The sequence below is a fragment of the Chlamydotis macqueenii genome, chromosome 2 (assembly GCF_036417535.1).
Source record: "Chlamydotis macqueenii isolate bChlMac1 chromosome 2, bChlMac1.mat, whole genome shotgun sequence".
NCBI classification, from domain to species: Eukaryota; Metazoa; Chordata; class Aves; order Otidiformes; family Otididae; genus Chlamydotis; species Chlamydotis macqueenii.
Window position 1 is genome coordinate 63,727,501 of NC_141557.1, and position 11,380 is coordinate 63,738,880.

Sequence of the window (11,380 nt, forward strand, 5' to 3'; positions counted from 1 at the left end):
GCTTTTGAAAAGAACACTTAAAAAGGAGAAGTTAACCACCTGGCAGATAGAGGAGAAAGGTTTCCCACCCACAAGCTTTCCTTCACTGTGAAAAACACACCTTCAGTGAAAACAAACAGAAATTAGCAGCAGTCAAGGCTGACGGCATGACGGAACAGAGGACAAATTTCAGCATTTTGCTTATCCTTTTAGGAAGTGCAAAAATCATTAGAAGCTCCTTTAAACCACCCCTGACGAAAGGTTACTTCAAGAGAGAAACACACTCAAATAAGCCTCAATCACCTGATAGTTGCATGGTGGTGCCTTATTTGCATGTTATAAATCCTGGAAAATTTTGCTGAAACATTAAGAAATATCCAGATGTAAAAAAACTGTTAACATGTGAATTCAAGTCTGGCTTACCCAGAAAACTCTCTGTCTTTCATTAGCTCTTTTATAGTCATCTGTGATTCCTTTTTAGGATTGATATGAGCCTAGGAATATGACAACCCCCACCGTATAGAAGCTGAAAACACCTACATATCAATAATGGCTTCTAGCGCACAAAAAATGCTCCAATATTTTCAATTTTTAGAGCTGCGCCATCACATTCTATCAGGAATAGAGAAGAAAGCACAGGCAAGCAGACAGACTAACACAGGATCAACATTTTCAAAAACAGATAAAATGCAGATGTTGTGCCTCTACCCTGCTAGTTAAAAAAAAGGATCAAGCCCTGTTCTTTTCACATACATGGATTTGGCATTCTTGTGAAAGCAGGTCTGCGCTTTTGTGGAAGACCAAAAAAATATATGCCAAAATTCTACGTCAGTGGCCCCAATCATGGCCTTTAACATTTGAATAGTGTGAACAGTAGAGCCTGAAACACAGGGTGTGTAAGTGCATATTAATTTACTTATTTAATGTTGTTGTTGCAGCTGGGCATGAAACAGACCCCTCGTTTCTAATAAGGCATGGTGTTTTCAAGGATAAGCAGAGGGTAGACTCACCTTGGATAGACTCACCTAGTTTTTGGGTTCCCTGCCAAACTTTGCAATAAAATAAGAAAATATCATCCTTCAGTGAAGGCTGGATTCAAACCTACTACACTGGCCTCCTGGGAATAACTGTCCCTCGCTGCCAATGCATCATTTTCTACTGGAGGTGTTGTTTTGTGGCCATCCCATCCCTTGTCCGTGGAGTGTCTTTCAATTTTGTGTGGGCAAGTCCCTTAAAAGTGTTGGTTATTCAACTGTTTAAACTTTAGACATAAGAGTGTTGAGACTTTAGACATAAAACCACAGTAATGTGACAAACTGGTTTCCTTTGGAAAGCAGGGACCATGGCAACATTAGATATGTGTATGTTAGGGGGCAGGGGAGAAGAAGAGAGGAAAGAAGGAGGGGAAGAAGGAGGGGGAGGCCCACACCAGCAGGCTTTGCCACATAATTATATTTTCAATTATATTTAATTGCAATTAATATATAAAGAAGTCAGTACTGGGCTGAACTAGCAATGCTGCTCCTTTAATTCAACCAGTGCATTTGTACATATTAAAAACATTACACAGCAGGGGCTATAATTTCACATGCTGCCATCTCTAGACCACTACAGCAAAATACAAAAGAGACAGCATGTATGCTGTACCCCTGCACATCATGTAAAACAAGGCGATTGCCTGTAGTATGTGTGCGTGCAGTAAGAGAGATCCAAATGCAGCTCTTCTGAAATTTTAATGCTCTCATAAAAATAAGCAAGCTTCAGCAATATACAACATGACTCCTATTAGTAGCTTGATCGGAATAACTTGGCATTGTCTGTTGGCTTTATACCAGTCAGCCAGTGAGATGTCAGTCGGAGGAGTCCATTCTCCTCTCTGTGTGTGATCAACTCCCATTACTGGTAATGGAAGCCACATATACATAAGGGAATAATATACCCCTTCATGAGAAAAGCTCTCCTTGGTGAATTGAAGGTGTATAATGTTGTGGGTGTTTTTCATTCCCTGTCAATACTATTGTGTTTCTCCTCAGCCCATTCAAATTATTTTATATGGGCAAATGGCACACAGGGTTTGGTCCTGTTTTCGTTAAATCAATAGCGGAACTCCATTTTGCCTCAGTGTAAGCTGAGCTGGGTTCGGAAGTACCCTTCCTTTCATTTTTCAGAATTATTCCTTACTTTCCGAAATAATTATTAGCCTTTTACTCTCTTCTTTGCCTTTGGTGTGCAAAGTTAAATATGTTTTAGCTCTCAGATTTCTTCCTGTGTAAATGAGACCATTAGAGTTGTCCCAACTTTACAGAACTGCTACTCAGGGAAGGTGTTAGCACTGTGTTTGAACTTTCTTTGTAAATACTTTGGGCATTCCTAAATATCTCTAACTTCCTGGGTTTTTTCTGTCGCATTTTTCTGATGAGTTTGCCAAGCAGAGGATAAGTAGAGGAGAAAAGAATGCAAATTCCAGGTGACAACATGTGTGATGAGACAGGTAGAGTCCTTCTGGTTGACCAGACAGATGTTCTGGAAAAAGAAATTAGCAAAACAAGGGAATTCTCATTTAAATAAATGCAGTCATAGGTGTCATCAAAGCTACATTGTTCATTACACATTTCTTACTTGCCTTCCATGCAACATACATTTTTCAGTGCATCAAGTACAGCTATAAACAATATTGCATGTTATTTACAAGTTTTCTCAAAACCTATGTGACACAGAAGTTGATTTGAAAACTGTGAAAAAATCTACTGATGTCCCATGAATCCTCTACCATTCCAAGTCCTTCTCTGCATTAAAAAAGGCAACAGGAGATCTGCAGAGCAACACAGTTCATGCTGAGGACTTCATGACCACAGCACGTGTGTTTGTGGGACTTTCTTCAGAGTGGCTCTAACCTGGTCCCATAGATTAAAAGCCCATTAGCACCTTGTAGGTTTGTGTCATCTCAGAGGAATCCAGTTTGCACACTCCACTGCATAATCCAAAACGTGGTCGGTGGGGACGACCAGAAAAGCCACTTTAAAAGCATGCTCCTGATGAGAATGGAATGCTAACAAACTTACTCTGAGATGATCTGATAGATAATTACACTCATTTTGATCAAATGTGTTAGATATCAAAGATTTGATACTTGAGTCCAGTAGTAGTTTTTATGATTATAATTCTTTACAGAATAAATTTCAGTGCTCTTTACATCTTCTCCTTCAGTATGTACCATTGTTGTTTTCAATGTCTCTTTTCATCTTTGATTATCCTTTCCTCAACTTCCAGTTACCCATAGACCTTCACATCGACTGGGGGAATGCAAATTCTTCAAGACCTGCTAGCTCAAAGTGCAGCTCCCAAAACAGAAAGGTAAGTTAATTTTTGCACACTCATGACAGGGTAAAATATCTGATTAAACTCACACTACTGATGTGAAAGAGACCTCAATATGCTTTTCACACTGAATTTGTCAAAAGCACCAGTTTTGCCCACTGTAACAGTAGCAGCAAAATCAGGTAAACAAATCAGGTTTCTAGTCTCATGGAATGGCAGTATTTAAAACACCTTCTTAAAAACCCAAATTCATTAGAATAGAAAAAAAATCAGCACTCATTGTCCTCTTTTACATAAGTCATATACCCTGAACCTTTTAAAAGTTTTATTTCCTAGCACCACGGCTATCAGACCACACCAGCCTAGTTGCAAATGCAGAATTGAAACTGCATAATACCTGATGTTACAAATATGGCATTGTCCTGTCAGTCACTTCTGAATCCTGTCAGCAGGCCTACCATAGTAACCTCTGACCATGACTAAAATAGGCCACCTGAAATAGAGTACGTAGTGAGTTCAAACTGCACTGGGATTAAGAGGAATTTTCGATTTCAAGTGGAATTTCTACCAAAGGTCAAACTCTCCTGTCCTCACTTATTGCATAGTTTTCTAAAAGTTTTCTAGACACTTAAGTCTAGCTTCAGAAGAGCAAAGTTCCCATTGCACATACAGCAAAAGAACAATCAAAAGGCATGCTGAACGCTGCAAAACCAAGTATGTGTATTTTAGAGACAGAGGGAAAGATCTTCTAAGCTCTGTTTCATGAGCGCAACCAGAATCTGTCAAACAAACTGGTTGTAGTAACACAGCTGATGTCTGTTTTTCACTGACAGATATCATGGACTGAAGGGAAATAAGTAGATGCCTAGAAGATTTCGTTCATATTTCATATTTTTTGAATGATCCGTGTGGGAGTTTGGCATTTGACTTGAAATGCATTCAGAAAAATTATTTTAGCATTCATTTTTCTGTTCAGAAAACTGAAATCCTGAATAAATGCACTAAAGCAGATTTTAAAAGCCTTTTCAAGAGCAGCACATTCCTGTTCTTGTGGTTTCCCTATGTACATATATTTCCTGGTTCATATTCTCCGGAGCTTAAAATGTACATGGGTCATCTTGAGACAACTCTTAGCCAAGCATAAGTCAAATCAGTGAGAATGAGAGTAGCTACTACAAGCACTTTACTTGTTCACTGGACATCAGGCAGATGTGAGGATAAAACTGTCAAGTGTGAAAACACAAAGAGAAATATTGCTATTTTCTATTATTCACATTCTTCCCATGAGCTGTTTGCTCAGTTGCCATGGCATAGGCGGTGAGATTTCATAATTTTTCCCCTGCCTGCCATGTGCTCATGCAACAATGTGAATTTAATCAGTCCAGACAGTTCGTTGTGTTTTGTCCATGTGAGTGGAATAAAACTTTTCTCACCAGCTAAACCCACAAAGTATCTAAAAGCCATAAATAATCAGTAACTCCTATGACTTGCACCTGCTTGCTTTATTTGACCAAGGATACAGAAAGGCTTATATAATGAACAGTGTTCCCAAGCATTAATCAGCTCTGATTGCCCATAAAAATCGAAGTAGATTTTATGTTTAAATTATCAGATGCATTAGTTTGTTTCTTTCATGTACCTAGTTTTTTTTTTCGGGTCAATGTTGCAGCCTTGCTTCCCTCAGTAAAATCACCCTTGTTTAAAAATATTTGAGAGGGAAAAGGACGTGTTCTGGCTAGCAAATAAATTTCTAGTTAACTATTAATCATAACAGATGTATTCTTCTAGTACATCCTAACCAGCAAAAGGAGGTGGGAAAGATGCAGAAAAAATGGCTGGGGAGAAACTAGAAAGCGCTGTAAGAGATATCTCTGCCAAGCTTATGCGGAACCAAGTATGTGCCAGCTTGTACAAAACAATACAACTTTATTTTGTGTAGCGTCTTTCATCCAAAGTGTATCCCAAAACCACTTTACGGGAGTTAAACAATACAGTTACAGAGATAAATAATAGCAGAGGGAGAGCAAAATTAACAGATATGTGCAAGTCAGAAAAGATATATTTTCAGCTGAGATTTGGAATGAGAGCTTTATAGGAACATTGGAGTGTTTTAGTTCTAGCATTTTTCTAAACAGAGCTTAGCAATGTCTATAGAGATACAAATCAGAGTGAAAGTGGTAAATGCCAGGAAATTCAAAGGTATGGCTTCATTAAGTCCTGCAGGTTCAAAATCAAATTAAACTAAAATCAAAACCCAACAGAGTGTTTTAAAAATTAAGGCAGCCTCTCAATCTTGACACTTCTGGCTTTATGCCATTCATTCAGCAATATATTTGTATCTGGCTTCTTTAAACAGAAAAAAAAAAGAGGAAAAATAAAATAATGAAGCTGAGCACTGAGCACTCTATGATGTAAAGATGGTGCAGCTTCACAAATAATAACAAGTGTACATCGGAGAGCAAAATTTGACCCAAAGTGTCTTTCATAGCACCTGGCAAGAACACGATGTTGTCTGTTTGGTAACCAGGGCTCTAATCCTCTGGGGGAGCCCTGGCGGCTACAGAGGTTGCCTATTCAGTTCTCCTGAATTAATCAAAGCCTTGATTGCCCACCAGTTCTGATGTTATATGCTTAATAACAGCAGGAGAAGGATACTGTGAGGAAAGTGGAGTGCACTGACCTCAGGGAGGGTCTGTATGCGCACAGCAGTACATGGGTGCTGTTCTCTTGATGGGACTGGTGCTTATATGGCAATATCCATTTGTAGGTAACTGGAAAGTTTTTAAAGGAATGGGGAAAATTCAAATCCAAGATTAAAAAAAAAAAATCAATTACTTCTTGAGCAGACCAAATACAACATCAGCCTGCAACAGAGCCTGAAAAATATTATGGTCTCAGTTGCTGGCTTGGAAACCTAAGAGAAATTTTTCTGCCTAAACAGAAATAAGCTTTCTATGATCTATCTGAAAACATGGAAGCTTGTGAAGAGAACTGATTCCACAAAGCCCTGGAAGAACTCTCACTGCAATCAGTGTCTTAAATAATAAAACTCAATTCAACAGTGGCATAAGTGAAGAGTGCAAGTGAGCTGGAGAGGCAAGCACATGCCTCAAAGTGTATCAGCTTCCACTAATGTTGCATGCAATGAGGACGCAGAAGTTGTTTATAGCATGTGTATGAAAAACTGACTTGCAGCTGTAAAGGAAAAGACATAACAAGTTCAGAGGGTATCAGCAGATGAAAAAACAACAACCAACCAAACAAAAAACAAACCAACTTGCTTTACTTATTGATTGCTGGATAACTGAGTACCAATTTCACGAGGCATTGCCAAATTTGCTGTTGTCACAGTATCTGGAGGTCTTTGTTTACATGTTAGTACTCACACCTGTTTCTAGCCTCTGGAGAGCAGGTCATTTGGCACTGTTATTTTTGCCACTAGTAAATATTTCACAAAAAGAAGGTACTTGTTTCTTGAGACAATTTTACAGAGTGCTTTACCTGATCCTGTAGTCAAGGCTGAATAGTTGTTCTTATCCCAGCCCCCACTTTGTCTGAGAGTCCTTTCCTCAATCCATATGCTTCTTGTAGGTGCTCAGTGAATGATGACTTCGTGTATAAATCAGTGTGCTGCTTCACATGTAAAACTCTATTTGCTGAGCTCATGACATTTTCTGTGTGTAGCAGTGGGAGCCAGCTGCCATTGAGAACTGTATACAAAGGGCACATAAATTGCTGGGTGTCGTGGAAAAATTTATGCACAGGCTACATGATTTTCCGTGCAAGTTTCTAAGTGTTTTGTATGGATGCAGGAAACAAGAAAGTGTCTGTACAAGTCTCCACCTCAGTCATTGCTTGTCTTGAAGCAGGAACAGAGATGAAGACCTGGGCTTTGTACAGCTCCTCAGTTTTACAGGATGGGTTTATAACATGCTTGGGAAAAAAAATCTCTTTGTGTCTCTTGAATTTTACGTCTTTACATCTTCAATGTCATTTAAAATTACATTATCTGAAAATTAACATAATCTCAAATTAAAATAATCATCTTTAAAAAAAAAAAGCATTACGCTATGTGGAACAAGAAATTTCTACCCCAATATTGTATAAACCAAAGCAAGGTACACAATACAGCTGAAGCTCTATAAACCCCAGTAACTCTGCCTCCTCTGATAACCCCTTCTGCAGATCTTCCTTACATGACCAAACTTCACTTTCTTTTTGCATTGCGAACTTGCCATTTGTGCAACCTTTATTTTTTGTAACCTTGCTACACACAGTAATAAATGGTCTGACTCTCTTTAGGCTTTACTCCTGCTTGTAATTTCTCATGTAACTCCTTTTTCTTCAGGGGAAATGCCAGAGTTCAAAATCAGGAGGAAAAAATGGCCTTTTGATGAAACACGAGTGAAGCTGATGCCTTATTTATGCTAGGTTCCTATGCACGAGTGTTTTGCAGTATGGATTCAAACATCCAGTATGATTATGGGAAACCTGGGTGCCAACACCACAGCAACTGCTGCAGCTCCATGACTGGCTCAGTCCCTCAGTCCAGAAAAGGCTTGATACTGTGTTCTTGGGGTAGGTGAAGAGTCCATATTATGAGCAAGAGCTTTTCCCAAGTAATGCAGCTGTATCAATGTAGAAGGTTAAAAAAAAGAAGTCATACAATTATAACAACTAGAGTAATGGAAGCACAAAATACCAACTTAATTAGGGAGGTTTTATTATGAACCAGGATAGCCAAGTTACATGTAACATTCTCCAAATGTGGATTATGAATCTTAATTCTGTCATCGTACAAGAACCTTGAAGTAACTTTAGCATTTAGTTAGAAAAGCTGATAAAGTTATTATTTTTTTCCCCTCTCTCTCTGTGCATGCACTCATGCATCTGTGTATATATTTACATAAAGACTAACATATAAAAGTTAGCCTCGCTGTATTTGTCAATACAGGATGTGAGTAAAGATAATTCTGTCACTTCAAAGGTTTCTTGAAATGATCAGGTCAAGATTAGAAAAACCACCATCAACTTTAACCTTCATCATGATTTGGTCTTGCTTTTGAAAGTACCTAATGTTTTCTGGCCATCCCCCCTACGTTATTTAAATACTGGTAATCTTGTTCATGGCGATTTCAATAAGCCACAGCAGACATATAATGCTTCCTCTTTTAATAGGTGCAAAGTGAGTTATTGTCACAAAGCATATATATGAAAAAAGGATGTGAAAAGAGAATCCTGCCTAATCTCTGTAATAAGGGCTTGTGAGGGTGCTAACATGGTCACCTGAATTATGCATGTCTATTGTGTTCAAATATCATAAATCGATGCATGAATACCCTCCAAATCATTTTCAGTTCATGAACATTTATATACAGAGCTCTTGAGCACTGCAAAGACAATTAGTCATATTTGTATGCCGGAATTAATTGAGAGTGAGATGCGGGAGGCAGAAAGAGAGAACAAAGAATGCTTTTTGTCAGTTCTTCCAACTGACAGGGATAATTAGATATATGAAATTGAAATTCCTCAGCAGGGGGTTTCTGTTGACAATGAATTTTCTTTTGATTCCATTCTGTTATTCTTTTATGCTGTCATCTGTGGCAATTTGTTATTCAGCTTGAAGCTTAAAAAAGCAAAGCATTCCGCTTTTATGAGTAGATGATGTCAGTTTGTACACTGCTGGGAAATAGATATTAAATGTAATCTTTAAACTGAAAAAAAAAAAAGAGAGAGGAAAATAAAATCAGTTAAAGAGACAGTGCTCTGTTTACACAGCCCTCAGAGTAAAACTTTTGTGAGAGACAGAACTTGCTTTGAAGGTTTTTAAAGTTGCTCAGGCTGCATTAATGTTTCACTTGCAGTGCAAGACTGAGCTGCGCTGCGTGACGGAGTAAGGACTCATTGCTGGGAATGCCCGCTCAATACTTTTCTCAAAATGCTGGACTTTCTGCTGGCAGACATCCTTGTAGTGTATTAACATTGTACTTTAGTCTGGATGCAGATGGTATTCATTTACATTCCCAAATCCAACTCCCGACCAAAAGGAAGTGAAAAATAGGAAATATTCTTTCTCACCATCACATGCAAACCTTCTTAGTGCTTCTGATCCTGATTTGGCATCCGGGGCCTGTTTTTTGCACAGTAACTTCATTAGGTTTTTGAAAGACAGGGCAGATGCAGAATCTGGCCCTTAGCTGGAAAAAGAAGGTGGCATCACTTTTTTCCTGCTTCAGGTAGCGTCTCACCCTCTCACCTTCTTCAGAAAGGATCATGCAGTGCACCATCAGCATGAGCATCATGAAAGTTTTAAAAAAGGTTAGCTAAAGAAACTGTTTGAAAAAATGTTGGTCTTTACGGCAATAAATTTCCATGTTTACTTTTTTTTTCCTCTGTGTGATTTTGATAGCATGTACTCATGTAAAAAACATACCACATGGGCAGCCGCTCTACTATATAAGCCTATGCATACATATCCTCCTAATAATCAGCAATGTATAAAACCTTGCTAAGGTTTTTTGGCAAGGGTTTTTACAAGCATTGCATGGAATCTAGAGTATGAAAAACCCATACTGTTCTGCCTTCATCCTCCCCTTTTCACTGGAGCTGATCCATTGAGCTCTCCTGGCTTTCTTTTGCCTCTTTCCCTCCTCCAAAACCTCACGTTATTTGGCATTTGTTTTTTTTCAGACTGCAATTTCCCCTTCAACAGGCATCTTGGTGACTGTGGCTTTATTATATTTTATGCTACTTTTTTTTGTTACTAAAGCAAAAAAACACACACAGTGTTATGATGTAGTATATATTCCAGTGAACCACTGTGAGTCTAACTATACCATACGGCATACCATTAAACATAGCAATATTTAACCTGTATGTATTATCGCCTCTACACCCTCAGAGCATTCTTTGCAAATGCAGCTTTATCTCGCACTTTATTGAAGAAGGCCCTGTTTAAGAAGCTGTGCAATCTTAGAAGTTAAAATAGCTGAGAATATTGTTTGAAGGACTTCTCATGCTGGTGAGAGGCATGAGTGTCCCCACACAGTCCCAGCAGTGACCTAGAAGGGGCATCCCATATAAAAATGTTAGGCTTTATTCAGTCTTTCGCTCTCTCTGTTGAGACTCATTAAGGATGCCGCTTGTGATGGCAGTTTCTGTAACCTGGCACATATCCACTGGGAAATGCATTGATGCCATGAAGTAACTTCATGAAGATAAATTTATTTGGTCACTATTGATCTTTGATGAATTTGAACTGGTGACTCAGACTTTAAAGTCTCTCTTCTTCTGCTGCCTTCCTACCATCCAAACAGCAATGCAAACATTAGATCTGCAAGTTTTTAGCCGGTTCTTCATCTCAGCTTCAGTTACACTGAAGATGTTTTTAAACATCTACAGGTTTAAAAAAAGATAAATAAAGAGTCTACAATAGATTTTATAGAGAAGTTTGTGTTCAGTTCAGTAAGCCAGATGGAAGCAATTGTCTGCCACATATAGGACACCATGTACCTAAGCCTTGCTGTTCAGGTTTGCTCAATAAAAACATATATATTACACAATCAACTGCAGATTATTTGTCCACCTTGCATGCCCCTGAGGCATGCCCTGTGCTAGCCAGGGATCCTTTGGGATTCAATAGGACTCTGAAGGTGGATTGCTGGAGCCAGGAAGCGTACCTATGAAGCCTCTCAGGGGAACTACACACACACACACACAAAAAGTTATCTCTCTTTCTAGGGGTGAGGTATAAAATGCTCAGCCATGTTCTGGAAAATTCTGTGTCTTGATGTTTATTCTTAAAAGGAGGAAAAAGTTTCTTTAGAATTTAAGCAGGAAGTGAAAGGCCTTTTTCAAGACTGCAACTCTGCACAGAGGCAGTTAATTGCTGCTTTCAACATCTACATCTTTTACTGGTTCAAGCTCAAAATTAATTTTTTTTTTTTTTTGAGTAAGAAATGTAAGTATAGCACAAACTCAGGCCTCAAATGCACCTTTTAGTATTCACAGAAGACTTATCTTCACAATGTATATTTCTTAAAATCAAACATGTTGATTGGCGATGACTGAGATCTAGATGTGT